Here is a 22,215-nt window from a genome sequence, read left to right as displayed (position 1 = left end):
CCCCTCTTATCCGCATCCTCCTCGGAGGATGACACGGCGGTCGGATGGTCCCGGTAGGCCACTCGTGGCCTCAAGACGGAGTGCTTCGAGCCCACACAGTCTCCAGCAATTTTTCTGGCAGCGAATCATTCACGAGTGGACCATAAAAGTCGCCAAGTGACCTTGCTGCACGAAGTACTCTCCGCCACGCACTGGAAGGAGACCCGCGGAGTACAACTAGACGTGGAGATGTAGTGCTCACCTTTCCTTTCCCTAAATTTATTACTACTGCAGTCTCGATAAGGGCAAGTTCTCACCTTTCCTTTCCCTAAATTTATTACTACTGCAGTCTCGATAAGGGCAAGTTACAAATAACTCTTCGCTGATTCTATTCTGCCCCTCCTACCTTTCGAATTTCGACCAACCTATTCCTCTCAGAAGTGTCAAAATCTTGTCTAAATGTAAAAATAGTATGACCGAAGCTATGTCTTTCTTCAGTCTGTCTTGTAAGATAATTCGTAGAGTCATTATTACTTCAAGTGCTCCTGAATTTCTCATTGACCTTGCCCAGAGATCGGCTGCTACCAGTTTTACATCTACATCTACGTGATTACTCTGCTAACCACAATAAAGTGCTTCGCAGAGGGTTCAGTGAACCACCTTCATGCTGTCTCTGTACCGTTCCACTCTCGAACGGCACGCGGGAAACACGAGCACTTAAATTTTTCTGTGCGAGCCCTGATTTCTCTAATTTTATCGTGATGATCATTCCTCCCTATGTAGGTGGGTGCCAACAGAATGCTCTCGCAATCGGAGGAGAAAACTGTTCATTGAAATGTCATGAGAAGATCCATTCGCAACGGAAAACGCCTTTGTTTTAATGATGGTCACTCCAATTCACGTATCATGTCTGTAACACTATCTCCCCTATTTCGCGATAATACAAAACGAGCTGCCCTTCTTTGTACTTTTTCGATGTCATCCGTCAATTCCACCTGATGCGGATGCCACATGCCACAGAATACTCCAGAATAGGGCGGACAAGCGAGTTGTAAACAATCTCTTTAGTAGACCTGTTGCAACTTCTGAGTGTTCTGCCAATGAATCGCAGTCTTTGGTTTGGTCTACCCACAATATTATCTATGTGATCGTTCCAATTTAGGTTATTTGTAATTGTAATTCATAAGTATTTAGTTGAATTTACAGCCCTCAGATTTGTGTGAGTTCTCGCGTAATCGAAATTTAGCTGATTTCTTTTAGTACTCATGTGAATAACTTCGCACTTTTCTTTATTCAGGGTCAATTGCCACTTTTCGCACCATACAGATATCTTATCTAAATCGTTTTGCAAGTCGTTTTGATCATCTGATGACTTTACAAGACGGTAAATGACAGCATCATGTGCAAACAATATAAGACGGCTACTCAGATTGTCTCCTATGTCGTTAATATAGATCAGGAACAATAGAGGGCCTATAACACTTCCTTGGGGAACGCCGGATATTGCTACGAACTGTGACCTTTCTGACAAGAAATCACTAATCTAGTCACACAATTGAGCCGATATTCCATAGGCACGCAGTTTGGTTATAAGACGCTTGTGAGGAACGGCGTCGAAAGTCTTCTGGAAATCTGAAGATGTGGAATCAATCTGACATCCTCTGTCGATAGCACTCATTGCTTCATGAGAATATAGAGCTAGTTGTGTTTCACAAGAACAATATTTTCTGAATCCGTGCTGACTATGTATCAATAAACCGCTTTCTTCGAGGTACATCATAATGTTCGAATACAGTATATGTTCTAAAACCCTACTACAAATCGACGTTAGTGATATAGGCCTGTAATGCAGCGGATTACTCCTACTTCCCTTTTTGAGTATTGGTGTGACTTGAGCAGTCTCTAGGTACGTATCCTTCTGTGAGTGAGTGGTTATATATAATTGCTAACTATCAGCGTACTCTGAGAGGAACCTGACTGGTATACAATCTGGCCCGGAGGCCTTGCCTTTATTAAGTGATTTAAGCTACTTTGTTACACCTCGGCAGTTGTTCTTGATTGGAATTCAGTCTCCCTTAAAACGCCTAAGTCAGTTCGAAATTTATGCTCCTAAATGGCAAGCGAAATACAAACTGCTGTAGCAAGAACTCATGGGAAGATTACGAAAGCCTAAAAAAAATTAAGTGAAATATTGTGTACGTAGAAACCAGCTGTCGCGCGAGTGGGAGCTCACGTATTTCGGGGCCTCGCGTGATACGCCACGGGAACAAAATTGGCGACGCGCTTTCTGCGCCGACAGTGGGGGTGGGGTGGGGGAGGGAGATTAAATCAGGACGTCTAAATATTCATAACACATCCCGCACGCCGCTGTTTCGCTTTTGCAGAATTATAACAATAATAACGATATTCAGCGGGACATAAAAAAAGGCGCGTACACACACACTTGCCAGTGGTGTGGATGGTTGTGAGTGGGGGGGGGGGGGGGGGGGCAGCGGCAGAACGTTAAGTGCTGCGTATATCTGTCTACGCATGTGCGTGGTCCGGTGCGTGTTCCGGATTCAATCCATTAATGCGAATGTAGGCGTCCATCCGGTCCACCACCCCCTCACCCCCTGCCCCGTACGCAAAACGTGTCTCTTTTACGCAGCGAATATTTGCTGACGTATCGCATTACGTTTCGCTCTGCACGGAAACACAAAAAACGTTTATTCATTCAAATGAGATCGTATTTTGTTAAATGCGTTATTCAACAGCGCCGGGTACGTGAGGTCTGGCCGGTTCGGCGCGTCGTATAATGTGTTTTTCCAGAGAGGGCGCTTGCGGCCCACGAAACTTCACATTGCCCTCCATTCCCACGTACTCCGCCGAATGCTGCGAACTGAAACTTCCTACTAAAAACAGGAAGAATCGCCGAAATTCTGATTGTCTAACACTATAGCTCAACAGAACGAATAGTCCTGCTAATGGAAAACATCTACATCTACATGATTACTCTGCAATTCACATTTAAGTGCTTGGCAGAGGGATCATTGAACCACAATCACACTATCTCTCTACCATTCTACTCCCGAACAGCGCGCGGGAAAAACGAACACCTAAACCTTTGTGTTCGAGCTCTGATTTCTCTTGTTTCATTGTGACAATCATTCCTACCTATGTAGGCTGGGCTGAACAAAATATTTTCGCTTTCTGAAGAGAAAGTTGGTGACTGAAATTTCGTAAATAGATCTCGCCGTGACGGAAAACGTCTTTGCCTTAATGACTTCCATCCCAACTCGCGTATCATATCTGCCACACTCTCTCCCCTATTACGTGATAATACAAAACGAGCTGCCCTTTTTTGCACCCTTTCGATGTCCTCCGTCAATCCCACCTGGTAAGGATCCCACACCGCGCAGTAATATTCTAACAGAGGACGAACGAGTGTAGTGTAAGCTGTCTCTTTAGAGGGCTTGTTGCACCTTCTAAGTGTCCTGCCAATGAAACGCAACCTTTGGCTTGCCTTCCCCACAATATTATCTATGTGGTCTTTCCAACTGAAGTTGTTCGTAATTTTAACACCCAGGTACTTAGTTGAATTGACAGCCTTGAGATTTGTACTATTTATCGAGTAATCGAATTCCAACGGATTTCTTTTGGAACTCATGTGGATCACCTCACACTTTTCGTTATTTAGCGTCAACTGCCACCTGCCACACCATACAGCAATCTTTTCTAAATTGCTTTGCAACTGATACTGGTCTTCGGATGACCTTACTAGACGGTAAATTACAGCATCATCTGCGAACAACCTAAGATAACTGCTCAGATTGTCACCCAGTTCATTTATGTAGACCAGGAGCAGAAGAGGTCCCAGGCCGCTTCCCTGGGGAACAACTGATGTAACTTCAGTTTTACTCGATGATTTGCCGTCTATTACTACGAACTGCGACCTTCATGACAGGAAATCACGAATCCAGTCGCACAACTGAGACGATGCCCCATAGGCCCGGAGCTTGATTAGAAGTCGCTTGTGAGGAACGGTGTCAAAAGCTTTCCGGAAATCTAGAAATACGGAATCAACTTGAGATCCCCTGTCGATAGCGGCCATTATTTCGTGCGAATAAAGAGCTACCTGCGTTGCACAAGAACGATGTTTTCTGAAACCATGCTGATTACGTATCGATAGATCGTTCCCTTCGAGGTGATTCATAATGTTTGAAAAGCCGCGTATAACACTATCATACGGATAATTTTGTATATAATATAATGTTACCCCTTTTACAGGATTTACCCGTCGTTATGACTAATGGATACGGAAATCAGACTATTAATTCTTTTTCCTACGAGTTCTCTAGCTGTTGGAACGAAACGCAGTAAAAATGGAATAATACAGAATCTAGGACCTTTCTGTATCAAGTTCATTGAGTGGTTTATCTAATGCACTTACGGTTTCCAGCCTATCTAGGCAAAGAGATGGTTGAGTTTCAGAAAAGCAGAGCAACTAAATTTGGCCTACTTTGCTGCGGATTCCTAATATGACTTTACCAATAAACATAACGTTGAGGATATCGTTCTGAGAAAGACACAAGAATCTTTTAGCTACTACACCCACATACATGTATAGTTTCGATCTAGAAAGACCACGAATGTTTAATCATTACTACGTGTAGAGAAATGTGGCCAGCGGGACTTCTGTGTTTGCAATTTGTGTTACCAACAAATTAAATACTTAAATGCTTCAGTAGCATAACACAAACATTTAAATTTATTAAGACACTATGTTTACATCTTCATACTAACAAATTATGTGTCAAACGCCAAATGCAGGTAGGATGTGGTCACACTGTATTGTCATTCGATATTTATATGCAACCCAACTTCAGTGTTACTGAGTCACATAAGGAATTTTCTTTTCATAACTCTTTCTACTTTACTGAATTGTATTTAGAACCGTGAGAAATTTTTTCTCCCTTCACTCAAAAGCTATACAGGGTGAGTCACCTGACATTACCGCTGGATGTATTTCGTAAACCACATCAAATACTGACGAATCGATTCCACAGACCGAACGTGAGGAGAGGGACTAGTGCAATTGGTTAATACAAACCATAAAAAAACTGCACGGAAGTATGATTTTTTACACCAAACCTACGTTTTTTTAAATGGAACCCCGTTAGTTTTGTTAGCACATCTGAACATATAAACAAATACGTAATCAGTGCCGTTTGTTACATTGCAAATGTTAATTACATCCGGAGATATTGTAACCTAAAGTTGACGCTTGAGTACCACTCCTCCGCTGTTCGATCGTGTGTATGGGATCGCACCGAATTACGTAGGGATCCAAAGGGAACGGTGATGGACCTTAGGTACAGAAGAGACTGGAACAGCACATTACGTCCACATGCTAACACCTTTTTATTGGTCTTTTTCACTGACGCATATGTACACTACCATGAGGGGTGAGGTACACGTTCGACGGACGTTTCATAGGACGTGGAGGACGCATAAATTTGCCAGCCCGTTCTCCTGCTCTTACACCTCTGGACTTCTTTCTATGGGGTACGTTAAAGGAGAATGTGTACCGTGATGTGCCTACAACCCCAGAGGATATGAAACAACGTATTGTGGCAGCCTGCGGCGACATTACACCATACGTACTGCGGCGTGTACGACATTCATTACGCCAGAGATTGCAATTGTGTGCAGCAAATGATGGCCACCACATTGAACATCTATTGGCCTGACATGTCGGGACACATTCTATTCCACTCCGTAATTGAAAACGGAAACCACGTGTGTACGTGTACCTCACCCCTCATGGTAATGTACATGTGCGTCAGTGAAAAAGACCAATAAAAAGGTGTTAGCATGTGGACGTAATGTGCTGTTCCAGTCTCTTCTGTACCTAAGGTCCATCACCGTTCCCTTTGGATCCCTAGGTAATTCGGTGCTCTCCGATACACGCGATCGAACAGCGGAGGAGTGGCACTCAAGCGTCAACTTTAGGTTACAATATCCTGGATGTAATTAACATTTTGCAATGCAACAAACGGCACTGATTACGTATTTGTTTATATGTTCAGATGTGCTAACAAAACTAACGGGGTTGCATTTAAAAAACCGTAGGTTTGAGTTAAAAAACGTATTTCCGGCATATTTTTATGGTTTGTATTAACCAATTACATATTAACCAATTACACTAGCCCCTCTCCTCACGTTCGGTCTGTGGAATCGATTCGTCAGTATTTGATGTGGTTTACGAAATATATCCAGCGGTAACGTTAGGTGACTCACCCTGTATACTCACTTCCACTTTAACAATTACTTCACAACAATTATTTTCAGGCCTTTATTCAAAAAAGAAAATCAGTGCTTGTAGATAGTGAGTAAAGCACTTCAAAAATTTTTATAACATGTAAATTACAATTAACTCAATATCATTAGCTGCTGACGGGCGTTGATATACATCAACGGAAACAGTGGAAAATTTGTGACTCGAACCCAGGATCTCCTTCTTACATGGCAGACGCTTTCTTTTTTTTTTAATCTCATTTTGTTCGTTTTCGTTCGTTGTATTTTCTCGGAGCGGACGTCGCAAGACACCAGTTTCGGTTCGTCGTTGATCCATTAACACGCTGAGTTATCGTGCCGGCTACATCTGAGCCACCGAGGACACAGAGGATAGTGCGAAAAATAGTTAAAGTGGATCTGAGCACTATGGGACTCAACTTCTGATGTCATCAGTCCCCTAGAACTACTTAAACCTAACTAACCTAAGGACATCACACACATCCATGCCCGAGGCAGGATTCGAACCTGCGACGGTAGCAGTCGCGAGGTTACGGACGTAGCGCCTAGAACCGCTCGGCCACCGCGGCTCGCGAGGATAGTGCGGCTGCAGGGATTTATCGCCGACACGCTCCCCGTGAGACCCACATTCTCAACTTACAGTCCACACACTACATTCGTTGTGGCACTGCTATTATATCCATTACTTCATATCGTTAAGGCTAACCGGCAGATGACCTTCAGTGCGGGTGTACACGAGTTGCCTGAACTCTTATGGGACTCGGTGGATTGTCTGCGGCGAGTAATGGGTGTAATGGCACTACGAATGTAATGTGTGGACATAGAAGGTGAGAATGTGGGTCTCACGTGGAGAGTTCCGGCGATAGATCCCTGCAGTCGCACTATGCTCTGTGCCCTCGATGGCTCAGATGGCCAGAGCGTCTGCCATGTAAGCAGGAGATCCTGGGTTCAAGTCCCGGTCGTGGCACACATTTTCCACTGTCCGTCGATTGGGCTGAACGCGCAGTCCCTTTTAACTTATCTTTCGTGTCAGTTATGTCATCGGCGCTTATGACCTCAGTGGTTTTTGCGCCCTAAAACAAAAACAGAACAGATTTCAAAATCATGCCACATCACAGCACAGCAGAGAGTTGCTATACAGGGCGTATGCTGTAAGATATCCTGGTCTGTAACCAGTTGTCCACGCCTTTCATTCAAGATGCGCCTTCATACTCGGAGTACGCAACCAAACTAATACCTTAAAGATGTTTTTAGCAACGTGGTTCAGATATTGTTCTCCTTGAACAATATACCGGAAATCATGTCAGAGCGGCGAGATTTCGTTCGGGAGTTGCGTACGGTGCGAGAAATACGGAAGTTTTGCCTGTTCCTGTGATGAGTTCTAGCACACTGATTGCGAAAACGTTCGCGAGTAGACGATCAGTCAGGTTTACGCAATAACAAAAGTTAGGTGTGTAAGCGTATTGTCATATCGCTGGCTTAGTTGCGGAGTATCTTTGCGGGCAGCGCGTTTGCAGAGTCGAGCATGGGACACGGAACTGTTATGTTGTGTTGTGGTTAGCTCTGCTTGTGAGAGGCATTGTTAGTATGGAAGTCTAAGTGTTGCTACAGGTGCTATTACAGTAAAGTGGTGAAATATGGAAGTGATTCAGAGGAAAATGCGTAATGATGTAATTAAAAGTGAACAGTTCCGCCGATAACGTATTTGTGTATGCTCTCGTTGCATGTCGCACCGTACATCAATCATCCGCGCAGTGTTCGGTCTCTCACAATGAACTGATGTCGATCCGCAATATAGTTTACCACGGAAGAGCGTGAGAACGTGCGTTCGGTCATCGCGTTCCACATAATTAACAATCAGCGACGGTTACACGCAGGCTCGTACAAGTGAGAACTGAGAACTGAAAAGTAACTCTATGAACAGTGTTATATTATTACAAATGTCAAGGAGGACTGGTACCAAAGAACTGTGTATGCGTGACAAGCGTAAGAACTTTCGTTCGATCTTTCGGCACCCGCATCATTAACAATCACCCGCGTCGCGTCGGTTACGCGTACGCCCGTCCAAGTGATATTGTGGACAGATAATTATCAAGAATGATAATTGGGATAAGCAGTTATGACATACATTGTAAACAGCGCAACCTGTGATTTCGTATCGTCTCAGAATATAGATGTTCATATCAGACGTAGGACAGTGCTGTGCTTGACGTTGAGTGGCTTCCCTAAACCCACTTGGTAATATCAGGTATGTGGTGTGGACAGGGCGCACGTTCAAGAAGCGGCAAGCGGCAACCAGTTAAAGAGGCCACCCTCTCCCCCCCTCCTCCCCCCCCCCCCCAGACATTTGTACCCCGGGCGTGTTACAGGTGTATTTCTGTACACGCCTCGCGATGGAAATAACTGTCAATGCATTATAATACATACTTCATTAATAATCACACGTCCCAATTATTAGCTTGAGAGGAAAAAGGGCAAACAAAAGTATTCCGATTGTCAGAATATTATCAGATATACCGGAAAAAATATCGAATGAAAATAAGTCATGAACAAGAATCGAATGTAGATCTGTCGTTTGGTAGTATAATGCCTCGACCGCCGACCTCGCTCTGCTAGATACATTAAATCATGGGTAGCCAAGCTAAAGCATGAAAACACACAAACGTTAATAGCTCGAATATTATTGACTTTAGACCCTACAATATTAATAAAAATGTTCGCTTTTTAGGAAATCTTTCGATTTATAGCACCGGGAAAAATACGTCATGAACTTTGACCTCGACTTTTTCCAATATCTAGAGTGTCCTGCAAAAAGTCGAAACACTTGCCTCTTTATTTTCAGTATAGAACGCCCTTTCAAAACTCGATCAAAATCGGCGAATCACATGTCACACTCCCCCACTCCTTCCAGTTTTGGAACAGAACCAGTCTGTGCACTGGCTGTTTGTACAACCCCATAGTAGTTACTTTGTAAAGTTTCTTAAATAGTGGAACCCAGCATGTTGTTCTCGATGGCGAATGTTCATCAAAGACAAGGGTATCTTCAGGAGTGCTCCAGCGAAGAATGATAGGAGCGCTGTTGCTCTGTACACACAAATGATTTGACTGACAGGATGGGCAGCAATCTGCGGTTGTTTCCTGTTGATGGCGTTGAGTACGGTTACGTGTCGAAGTTGAGTGGTTTGTAGCAGGATACGAGACGACTTATACAAAATTTGTAGTTGGTGTAATGAATGGCAGGTAGCTCTAAATATAGAAAAATGTACGTTTGAGAGGTGGCATGCCTTTACGAGGCACACAGTGGCTTTCCCCCCTCTCATATTTATATTTTACTCTGAGTAATTCGATTTGGGGAAGTATAGCTCAGTATGTTCATTACAAGGCTATTATTGAGAAGTTAGAAGATATGAATATTTTCCTTTCTAATTGCATGCGGTGAAAAGTTGCTATTGCGTCACATGCGGACTTCCCACGCAGCATCTCTCGTCACCCGGGTGGTCTGGTGACAGGCGGGTACTGCTGATCTTCAAAGGGTTAAGCTGACGGGTTTGAGGGAGTCGAGTGGATGCTGTCCAGACGACGACATTGTCATAAGAGCGGAGGCGACACGCCCACAGGGGCCTGAAGGAGCGGCTGGGGTTAGAGATTCCGTTACTTCGCAGGAACTTAGTGAAAACACTTTCTGACGGGCTACCAGTGAGGCGTGGGAATGACTTGTGTTCCCAGTCAGTCTTGGCGGGCAAATTCCCACGTTTTCTGCAAAATCATAACTGTGATTAGCTTGCCCGGGGGATAGCTCCGTGATGTAGCAAAATCGGCGCAGAAATTGGCGCCAAGTATCTCCGTTGGTGGAATAGTAGTGCTTGGCAATAGGATGAAATTTTCCGCCGATTTTCGAGTTGCTGATTGACACGTTTTAACCACGGGCACTGTCGTGGGGGCGGGAATGTTCTGTGTTCTGCTTGTACGGGTGCTCTTGGTAGAGTCGGCTCTCGCCTTTAGGTCGGAGTAGGTTACAAGACTGAGCTCTCGCTGGTCTGGACAGCCTGCCTTCTGTTGGCTGTCTAATATACTTTTATTTAATTGTAACTGTTTGACGAAGTTTCTGAAGTTTCGACTTCAATATAACTTTCCGAGTACAGTTGGCAATTGAGTGTTCTGCGTACAAGCGGCCTATGTTGTCCGTCTTGAGCAGTTTTGGCTAAAGTTGACTGTATCGGAGTTACTGTGTGACTTCGCTTGTTAAAATCAATCACTGTACCGTCAGTGATTGTGTGATGAGCCTTCTTCGTCTCCCTCAGTGGCGCATTTGTGTTGCTAGGAAGTCTTTAGTCTGGAACAACCAGACCAGGATAATTTGTTTCGGGCTATAATCGCGACATTACCATCACCACGACGGGACGTTGAAGCAACCAGCCATCGCCTCCAGTACGCCAGATCGTGTCCTTGCAGTTAAGAAGGCAGCTTGGTAATGTATGTCCGCAGCACCGGCAGATTAGGGAATTTTGCTCTGTCATAATTAGAGCTCAGCAGAGAGCGCCTGTTCCCGTCTTTTCTAACGTGGTTCTGTTTTGGGTGTTTATTGTCTGAGTTCTCACTAGTGTAGCAGCAATTAATGTTGGGTTGGCTGGGTGTTTCTCTTAAGTTTTGAATTGCAAGAAATTGGCTCCACATACCACTTCGTCATAAATGTCACAATCTAGTTTATGGACAACTTCACCTTCACAGCATTTATTTGAGTATCCAGTGTGACGTATTGTAAATGTTTCATGTGTTTTGTTTATTATTTTGAGTTTAGTCATAATAAATTAAATTGATATTTTGGACAGAACTTTCACTGTGTTGATCGGTAGAGCAACCCCTTCATTTCTCACTACGTAAATGAAACTTTGCTTTGGTAAACATTTTTGGAAAACAGTGATCAATTAATTATTATATTTTGACTAAAGTTCAGTCTTGATCACACAGTCAACTGCGTAGCAGCGAGGAGAGCTCCGCCTACCATCCTAAGGGAGCCATGGGTCTGATGATGGTTTTGTAAAAAGAACCGAAACCGGTTACCTATATCATTAAAACATAAAGGGTGTGATCAAGACTGAACTTTAGTCAAAATATAAACTTTGCTTTATCAAATTAATTTCTACCAAATTAAATTATTGCTGGTACCAAACTCTTTTCTACTCCACTTACAGGGTCGATTACAATCAGTTTGCGCTTCTTCTAAACCCGTGTGGAACAGCAATTGTCGGAGTTAGAAAGGGGGGGGGGCTTAGAGCATCATTTCCATATGAAGATTCTAGAAGAATTTAGTGTTAAATACACTGCTAGCCCCGGCACCTCGTAAGTAATGACGATCAGTAGGAAGATCACATCTGTAATGTTCGGATGCAGTATTACCAGCGCCCTCGTCTACAGAATTAAGGCGTTTAAATATCTGGGCGAAATGTTGCAAAGCGATATGAGGTGGAACGAGTATGTGAGAACTGTGGTAGGGAAGGCGAATTGTGGATTACGGTTTATTCGGAGAATTTTAGGAAAACGTGGTTCACCTGTAAAGGAGACCATACATAAGACGCCGGTGCGATCTATTCTTGAATACTGCTCGAGTGTTCTGGAGCTGTACCAGATCGGAGTGAAGGAAGACATCAGTTCAGTGGCGGGCTGCTAGATTCTTTACTGGTAGGTACGAACAACAGACAAGTGTTACAGAGATGCTTCGGGAACTCAAATGGGAATTCCTGGAGGAAAGGTGACGTTCTTTTCGAGAAGCACTGTTGAGAAAAGTTATAGAGCCGGCGTTTGAAGCTGACTGCCGAACGATTCTACTGCCGCCAACATGCTTTGCCCCTAAGGACCACGAGGATGAGATACGAGAAGTTAGGGCTCATACGGAGACAGTTGCCTCTACCTCCCTCTATTTGCGAGTGGAACAAGAAAGGAAATGACAAATAGTGGTACATTGTACCCTCCGCAACGCATCGTACCGCGGCTTGCGGAGTATCGATGTAGATGTACGTCGGACACTGGCTGGACGAGAGACACGTGGCATTTGTTGAGGTCATGCAGAGACACGAACCATTCTGTTTTCCACATGAAGAAAATAACAGCGTGTCGATTGGAACACGTACCGCGTTGTCATAAAACAGCAGGCACCTGTTCGATGTCTTGGGATGGTTTAGGATTTTTTTTTTTCGCGTCGTATGGAGAGAGGCTGTGTGATGTACATTGAGCGTGTAATGATACGCTACTGGCCATTAAAATTGCTACAACACGTAGATGACGTGCTACAGACGCGAAATTTAACCGACAGGAAGAAGATGCTGTGATACGCAAATGATTAGCTTTTCAGAGCATTCACACAAGGTTGGCGCCGGTGGCGACACCTACAACGTGCTGACATGAGGAAGGTTTCCAACCGATTTCTCATACCCAAACAGCAGCTGACCGGCGTCGCCTGGTAAAACGTTGTTGTGATGCCTCGTGTAAGGAGGAGAAATGCGTGCCATCACGTTTCAGACTTTGCAATCGCGACAGGCTACAATCCGACCTTTATCAGTTTATCGTATCGCGACATTGCTGCTCGCGTTTGTCGAGATCCAGTGACTGTTAGCACAATATGGAATCGGTGGGTTCAGGAGGGTAATAAGGAACGCCGTGCTGGATCCCAACGTCCTCGTATCACTAGCAGTCGAGATGACAGGCATCTTTTCCGCATGGCTGTAGCGGATCGTGCAACCACGCCTCGATCCCTGAGTCAACAGATGGGTACGTTTGCAAGATAACAACCATGTGCACGAACAGTTCGACGACGTTCGCAGCAGCATGGACTATCAGTTCGGAGACCGTGGCTGCGGTTACCCTTGACGCTGCATCACAGACAGGAGCGCCTGCGATGGTGTACTCAACGACAAACCTGGGTACACGAATGTTAAAACGTCATTTTTGTGGATGAATCCAGGTTCTGTTTACAGCATCATGATGGTCGCGTCCGTCTTTGGCGACATCGCGGTGAACGCACATTGGAAGCGTGCATTCGTCATCGTCATAATCGCGTATCACCCGGCGTGATGGTATGGGGTGCCCCTGGTTACACGTCTCTGTCACCTCTTGTTCGCACTGACGGCACTTTGAGCAGTGGAAGTTACATTTCAGATGTGTTACGACCCGTGGCTCTACCCTTCATTCGATCTCTGCGAAACCCTACATTTCAGCAGGATAAGACACGACCGCATGTTGCAGGTCCTGTACGGGCATTTCTAGATACAGAAAATGTTCGAGTGCTGCCCTGACCAGCACATTCTCCAGCTCTCTCACCAATTGAAAATGTCTGGTCAATGGTGGCCGAGCAACTGGCTCGTCACAATACGACAGTCACTACTCTTGATGAACTGTGCTATCGTGTCGAAGCTGCATAGGCAGCTGCACCTGTACACGCCATCCAAGCTCTGTTTGACTCAATGCCCAGGCGTATGAAGTTCGTTGTTACGGCCAGAGGTGGTTGTTGTGGATACTGATCTATGCACTCAAACTGCGTGAAAATGCAATGACATGGCAGTTGTAGTATAATATATTTGTCCAATGAATACCCGTTTATCGTTGGTGTTGCAATTTCAATGGCCTGTAGTGGACTACTGTGCTATACCGCGCCCGTTAGTTTTCAGAGTATAAAACATGGTGGAGGGTTGTACAGTTTGCTTGAATGTCAGCGTAGTGTCGCCCCTGTCCTCACAGTGCGTGGACGCGGCGGCTAGAGCCGTGCGCAGCTGCGTCGACCGCCTGCACGCTGGTCGAGCGACGTCACGTCACGCCGCACGCGGGGGCGGCAGGCAGCGTCATGCGCCGCCGTAGCCGCCCCCCGGGGGCCGTAACCAGTTTAAGGAGAGCTCTGGTGAGGTGCGGGAGGTGGGAGAGGCAGGGGTCCGCTGGGAGGGCGGAAGCGGGCGTGGGTGGAGGTGTTTTCGGCAAGCTGCTGCGCCCAAACTTTGCGCGCACGCACAGTGGCAATGGCCACGTGCTGCTCTCCTAGAGAAAGCGACGGCTGCTCCCACCGGAGGTGAGAAGAAACATTCCAGGACCCAGCTACCTGACAAGTTCCTGACACACACACACACACACACACACACACACACACACACACACACACAACTTCGTGACTAGTGTAACTGACCGAGGCTGATGATAGAGGAACTATCTGTGGAGCGGGTTACATCGTGGAGGTCTTCACTGTTGCTGGGCTGCATTTGGCACTCTTGAGGTGGAAAGTTCGTGAAATTGACAGAAAATGTGATTTTTCAGTTTATTTTTCATTCTTGGAATTCTTGGACAGTGACTTCCCAAATTTATAGTGACGAAATCGTATCCGAAGTGCCTGAAAAATAATTAAATGTGTGACGCGACTTCCGTGCCACGCCCACTTTTTGAAGCAGAACTTCAGTGCAAGCCGGTTCAGGCGCTGCAGTCTGGAACCGCAAGACCGCTACGGTCGCAGGTTCGAATCCTGCCTCGGGCATGGATGTTTGTGATGTCCTTAGGTTAGTTAGGTTTAACTAGTTCTAAGTTCTAGGGGACTAATGTCCTCAGCAGTTGAGTCCCATAGTGCTCAGAGCCATTAGAACCATTAGGAAGTACAAAAATGTTCCGGGAAAATCAGGAATACAGAAATACAAGTCGCTGAGGAATGAAATAAATAGGAAGTGCAGGAAAAATGTGAAGACATCGAAAAAGATATGATTGTCGGAAGGACAGACTCAGCATACAAGAAAGGCAAAACAACCTTTGCTGACATTAAAAAAAGTAACGGTGGTAACATTAAGAGTGCAACGGGAATTCCACTGTTAAATGCAGAGGAGAGAGCAGATAGGTGGAAAGAATACATTGAAAGCCTCTATGAGGGTGAAGATTTGTCTGATGTGATAGAAGAAGGAACAGGAGTCGATTTAGAAGAGATAGGGGATCCAGTATTAGAATCGGAATTTAAAAGAGCTTTGGAGGACTTACGGTCAAATAAGGCAGAAGGGATAGATAACATTCCATCAGAATTTCTAAAATCATTGGGGGAAGTGGCAACAATACGACTATTCGCGTTGGTGTGTAAAATATATGAGTCTTGCGATATACCATCTGACTTTTGGAAAAGCATCATCCACACAATTCCGAAGACGGCAAGAGCTGACAAGTGCGAGAATTATCGCACAATCAGCTTAACAGCTCATGCATCGAAGCTGCTTACAAGAATAATATACAGAAGAATGGAAAAGAAAATTGAGAATGCGCTAGGTGACGATCAGTTTGGCTTTAGGAAAAGTAAAGGGACGAGAGAGGCAATTCTGACGTTACGGCTAATAATGGAAGCAAGGCTAAAGAAAAATCAAGACTCTTTCATAGGATTTGTCGACCTGGAAAAAGCGTTCGACAATACAAAATGGTGCAAGCTGTTCGAGATTCTGAAAAAAGTAGGGGTAAGCTATAGGGAGAGACGGGTCATATACAATATGTACAACAACCAAGAGGGAATAATAAGAGTGGACGATCAAGAACGAAGTGCTCGTATTAAGAAGGGTGTAAGACAAGGCTGTAGCCTTTCGCCCCTGCTCTTCAATCTGTACATCGAGGAAGCAATGATGGAAATAAAAGAAAGGTTCTGGAGTGGAATTAAAATACAAGGTGAAAGGATATCAATGATACGATTCGCTGATGACATTGCTATCCTGAGTGAAAGTGAAGAAGAATTAAATGATCTGCTGAACGGAATGAACAGTCTAATGAGTACACAGTATGGTTTGAGAGTAAATCGGAGAAAGGCGAAAGTAATGAGAAATAGTAGAAATGTGAACAGCGAGAAACTTAACATCAGGATTGATGGTCACGAAGTTAATGAAGTTAAGGAGTTCTGCTACGTAGGCAGTAAAACAACCAATGACGGACGGAGCAAGGAGGACATCAAAAGCAGACTCGCTATGGCAAAAAAGGCATTTCTGGCCAAGAGAAGTCTACTAATATCAAATACCGGCCTTAATTTGAGGAAGAAATTTCTGAGGATGTACGTCTATAGTACAGCATTGTATAGTAGTGAAACATGGACTGTGGGAAAACCGGAACAGAAGAGAATCGAAGCATTTGAGATGTGGTGCTATAGACGAATGTTGAAAATTAGGTGGACTGATAAGGCAAGGAATGAGGAGGTTCTACGCAGAATCCGAGAGGAAAGGAATATGTGGAAAACAGTGATAAGGAGAAGGGACAGGATGATAGGACATCTGCTAAGACATGAGGGAATGACTTCCATGGTACTAGAGGGAGCTGTAGAGGGCAAAAACTGTAGAGGAAGACAGAGATTGGAATACGTCAAGCAAATAATTGAGGACGTAGGTTGCAAGTGCTACTCTGAGATGAAGAGATTAGCACAGGAAAGGAATTAGTGGCGGGCCGCATCAAACCAGTCAGTAGACTGATGACCAAAAAAAAAGTTCTAAGTTCTAGGGAACTGATGACCACAGATGTTAAGTCCCATAGTACTCAGAGCCATTCAGTGCAAGCTCGATGAGCAACGATTCTGAAGGTCACTTTCAAGCAAACATTTAAATGAGATACCTCAATGCACTGGATACTTCCTAAAGAGAATGGTCTCTAGATTGAGGAAACTTGTCTGTGATAAGAAGGGCAGAAAATTGGAAGATGGAATGGGCATTGATGAACACAACAGTGTCTCAAAGATGATGATCGACACTTTAAGAGTGTATTCAAAAAATGGTTCAAATGGTCTAAGCACTATGGGACAACATCAGAGGTCATCAGTCCCTTACACTTGGAACTACTTAAACCTGACTAACCTAAGGACATGACACACATCGATCGCCGTGGCAGGATTCGAAACGGCGACCGTAGCAGCAGCGCGGTTCCGGACTCAAGCGCCTAGAACCTCTCGGTACAACAGAGGCCGGCTCGAGTGTGTTATGACAAGGCTATCAGACATACGCTACCCAGTGAAAGAGATACGAGAAGCTCTGTATAGGTTACATATTACCACATGTTATCAACAGATCATCATCATCATCATCATCATTTGTGCCACATAAGCTTGTGTAAATATCTACAGGTTCAGAGGGTAACAACCCCTACATTTACAAGAAAAGACTTCCTAATTGTATCTTGGTTATTGTCGAGCCCCACATTCACGTTCTGGCCGATCCTGAACTTAAAGAAAGAGCAAAAAACAGAATCCAAATGAGTATCCAAATTCACACATATGAGAGTCAGAACTGAAAATCGTGAAAAAGTCTTGTATTTTGATGTGTCGACAGAAGTGCCACCACAGTGTGATTTGAGGGGACCGCAATGCACGCTATAAACACACGAATACGTAATGAATGCTATAAAGAAAAGTACGTAGCTTTTGGAATACTTAACTTTAATCCATCCTTGTTGTATACATCGTTCTTGATGAGACATGCTTTATACGATAAGTATCAATTGCTATGTAAGGCTAATGGCGCCTTGCTAGGTCGTAGCCATGGACTTAGCTGAAGGCTATTCTAACTATCTGCTCGGCAAAGGAGCGAGGCTTCGTCAGTGTAGTCGCTAGCAAAGTCGTCCGTACAACTGGGGCGACTGCTAGTCCGTCTCTCGAGACCTGCCGTGTGGTGGCGCTCGGTCTGCGATCACTGACAGTGGCGACACGCGGTTCCGACATGTACTAATGGACCGCGGCCGATTTAAAGCTACCACCTAGCAAGTGTGGTGTCTGGCGGTGACACCACATATTTAATAACGGGAATGTAGGGTAGATAAGGTATTTGAGAGAACGGCTTTTAAGACAGGAAACTTCACCCAAGGCATGTTGGGAAAACTAAGAATTTTTAACATGTTGAAGCCCTGTCAGCAATTGTGATAAATTAATATGTCAAAAATCCGCCTCAGTAGCCAAATGTTCCTGGTCTTTATCCAGGTCTCAGCTACAGTAATCTAGCATTCTTCAGAAGCGTAAAATAAACTAACACATGCCAGAATAAGGCACGATCAAACATAAGAAGCTAAAGTACCGTGGTACCATGTCAGGCTACATTCCTTAGATGAGGAACAGCCCCCGGCCCCACTACGTCGAAAGCGGTCGGTTAGCCGTGGACGCTACGTTGGAACAGTTTATTTGATGCTTATGAAGGAGACTAGATTATTCTAGCTGAAATCTGGATAAAGACCAGTAACATTTCGCAACTGAGGCGGATTTTTGACATATAAATTCATGTTGGGAAAAACAGGTTTACAGCCCTTTTCTGCAACTAAAAAGTCAGTTGAAGACGTGGAAAAGGAAAGAAAACAGAAAAGAAGAAAGCAGAAGGGAAGCCTTGAAGAGAGAGAGAGGACTCTGATTCAAATCTGGGGCCTTCTGTAAAGGCGAGATGAGGAAAAATTGTTCTATTTCCTGAAACCTAATTTTTTTTTAAATTTCTATGCCTTTTTCTCCGAATCTATGAAGGCTAGAATTACGACATTTTGTACACTTATTTCTATAAACCCAGTAAAAGTTAAGAGTAAATTTCGAGATTCTGAGTGTAATCTGAGATATGGGGCACAGTGCTTGTAATTTTACATCAATTTTACATTATACTACAGAATTAAAATCCTATTCGATACATTCAAAAAAGTCATGAGAGAAGCTTGCTATATGCAACGAGATTAAGCAGAGAAAATTTTGTAGAAATCTCTTGAATAGTTTCGTAGAAAAAGTTACACATTATTTTTGGAAATAAAATTTTTAAATTCTATAAAAATGTTAACCACATATAGCCCAATGAATTTGATAGTGAATGTGTAATTTCATGGGAAGCATGGTACAAAATTTCATAACCGTACCTCCAAAAGTGTGGATTTGTTGCATCTTTTAAATAGTGTCTGTTTTTCATGAACGTCACCCATTATGCTTCTTTTACACGATCGCCTACCTCGTATCAATTGATTACTCATGGCAAGTCAAAGTCAGTACAGCGCGTCCCAAGAGGAATGCGCAGTATCCCAGCATACGACAGCAACCGTCATCTCAAGAAAAAAAACTTAATAAAGAGGTGCACTTTAATCCGAAAGGATTCCGACACAGAAACATTAAATGTACATTTGTTTGGGGGCTAGTGGTGCACAAGTACGAAGTGTGACCAGATACCATGGTAAATTATTTCATTTTTATAGCAGCAACTGCTTCCTCTACAACCATTAGATGTAATTTGTCCGATAGTCTTAGCCGTTGAGACAGGCCGTGTCAAGTTGGAACACCTTCTGATTTGCCAGTCAACGTTCAGAGACCAGAGACGCTGGAGTGAGGTTGTGTTTACCGTGTCTGTCGCGCATTGTGGATTTCGAACAATGCGTGAACATTAAGTTCTGCTTCGGGTTGCAAGAAATTGCCAAAGAACCTCATCAAATGTGGAAATTGGTTTATGCGGTAATGGTGCTGCTCTGAAGACTGTTTGCAAGCGGTATAAGTGATTTAAAATCGGAAATGAGTTGGTAGAAGACCAACAAAGGTCACGATGTCTATTAACCTCAAAAATAGAATAAAATGTGCAGAAAGTGACGAAAACGTTTCATTCGAATAGGCGAATAACTATTAGAGATCTAACGGAAGAACTTGGCATCTCGTACAGGTTAGTGAAAATCATTTTAAGTGATATTTTGCAGATGAGACGAGTGCGTGCAAAATTTGTTCCCAGCCTTTTGAGGGATGAACAGAAGGAAAATCGTACGTCAGTTTGCACGGTGCTGAAAGATCGTCATCATTTGGGTCCGGACTTGATGTCCAAAATTGGAACTGCAGTAGAAACTTGGATCTTTGATTATGACCCTGAGACAAAAATTCAGAGTTCCAATGAAAAACCAATGAATTCCTCGCTCTAAAAGGCATGTCAGTTAAAATCGGACATCAAAGTTGACGCTCATTTTTTTCCCATATTTGAGGGTATAGTGCTATGACAGAGTTTGTTGCAAGAGGAACAACTGTAAACGCCGAATTTTACAAGGGCGTTCTTCAAAGCTTGGGAAACAATGTATGAAGAAAGAGACCAGAAAAATGAGTCAGTGGCTCAAAACACGCCGTGCTACATCTCGCTTTTGATTCGTGAGTTTTTGGCGGGAACAAACGTACTCCCTGTCCACATCTGCATCTACATTTATACTCCGCAAGCCACCCAACGGTGTGTGGCGAAGGGCACTTGACGTGCCACTGTAATTACCTCCCTCTCCTGTTCCAGTCGCATATGGTTCGCGGGAAGAACGACTGCCGGAAAGCCTCCGAGCGCGCTCGAATCTCTCTAATTTTACATTCGTGATCTCCTCGGGAGACGGACTTCGAATGAAAACTTTTTGTTCATCCCTTACATATTATGTAAAAAAAAATTATCATTAACGTCGATTTGATGAGAGAGGTCGTGATCTCGCATAGAAGATTGAAATGTCAAAGATGGCGAAATCTGGTTTCCTCCATGAAATTAACGTGGCTGGATAGTAATGTCAACCCTATTAAAATCTGGCTGGCTTCAGTACACGGCGCGGTGTAAATAGAGCATCGGAAGTGCCTTAGTGAATAGTGCCCATGTAGCCCACCGCCTATTCTCCAGCACTGAACCACGCCGACCAGTAAATCTCCATTACCGCAACGCGCCCCCATCCAGCATCTGTATCTCCATCTCGGACGACGGCAGTTAGGCCGCAAACAGCACCCCAGGCGAAGCTAGCGTCCCGCCTGCTGAGATAGCATACTTTTTTTTTTTACACACTGCGTGCCGTTACATTATTTTTATTTTTTGCCCTCCCAGCCGGTGCGTGTTGTCGCGGGTAGGCTGCTGCGTTCAAGACGGGGCGCACGCTGAGCGGCGGATTATGACGGAGGGGAACCCCCCGGGCGAGCCGCAGCAGTGGTGCCAACCCCGCTGGGAGGTGCGGCGGCAGTAAAGAAAGGCGAGACCGGCCGCGCTCGCTCGTTTATCAGCGGTCGCCGGCGACGACACCGCTGGGACGCTCCTCCCTCACATCCACACACCAACCGACGGCAAGGCCGAGCAAGCTGTACCTAGACCGTACAGAAGCTGGTCTTCGCTGGTCTTTCAGACTCCTTTCCGTCTCTAGACACAGTGCCTCACCATACACTATCCTTCCACTTTCCTCCATCCTCTTCCTCCCCATCAGCGCTTTTAGTATCTACTTGCAGTTCCACGAGGCTCCATAGCCGTTAATGGCGTGTCTTCAGATGTAGTGCTGAGCTATATCTATTCCGAATTTTCTTATAAAATGAAGATTTCCACGGCTTGTCGACAACATCGTTGTTGATATTTATATAGACATGTGAGGTCTGTTCTGTAGACATATCACCATCACCATCACCATCACCAATTCCTTCCAGCGATCCAGATGGGAGCTTTCTGAACGATATGGTTATGCTTCATCTACATCTACATACATACTCCGCAATCCTCCATACGGTGCGTGGCGGAGGGTACCTCGTACCACAACTATCATCTTCTCTCCCTGTTCCACCCCCAAACAAAACGAGGGAAAAATGACTGCCTATATGCCTCTGTACGAGCCCTAATCTCTCTTATCATATCTTTGTGGTCTTTCCGAGAAATGTAAGATGGCGGCAGTAAAACTGTACTGCAGTCAGTCTCAAATGCTGGTTCTTTAAATTTCCTCAGCAGCGATTCACGAAAAGAACGCCTCCTTTCCTCTAGAGACTCCCACCCGAGTTCCTGAAGCATTTCCGTAACACTCGCGTGATGATCAAACCTACCAGTAACAAATCTAGCAGCCCACCTCTGAATTGCTTCTATGTCCTCCCTCAATCCGACCTGATAGGGATCCCAAACGCTCGAGCAGTACTCAAGAATAGGCCTTATTAGTGTTGTATAAGCGGTCTCCTTTACAAATGAACCACATCTTCCCAAAATTCTACCAATGAAC

The 22,215-nt window shown here is 44.5% G+C and overlaps 1 non-coding gene across 1 annotated transcript; it reads left to right on the top strand.

Annotated features, from left to right (window-relative positions):
* Positions 1-7,165: 7,165 nt before the first annotated feature.
* Positions 7,166-7,240, top strand: Trnat-ugu. Its single transcript has one exon. It is a non-coding gene; the product is annotated as a tRNA-Thr (tRNA).
* Positions 7,241-22,215: the final 14,975 nt, after the last annotated feature.

Source organism: Schistocerca piceifrons, chromosome 10 (genome assembly GCF_021461385.2).
Source record: "Schistocerca piceifrons isolate TAMUIC-IGC-003096 chromosome 10, iqSchPice1.1, whole genome shotgun sequence".
NCBI classification, from domain to species: Eukaryota; Metazoa; Arthropoda; class Insecta; order Orthoptera; family Acrididae; genus Schistocerca; species Schistocerca piceifrons.
The sequence above is the reverse complement of the archived record's forward strand: the minus strand, read 5'-3'. Positions and strand labels throughout refer to the sequence as shown.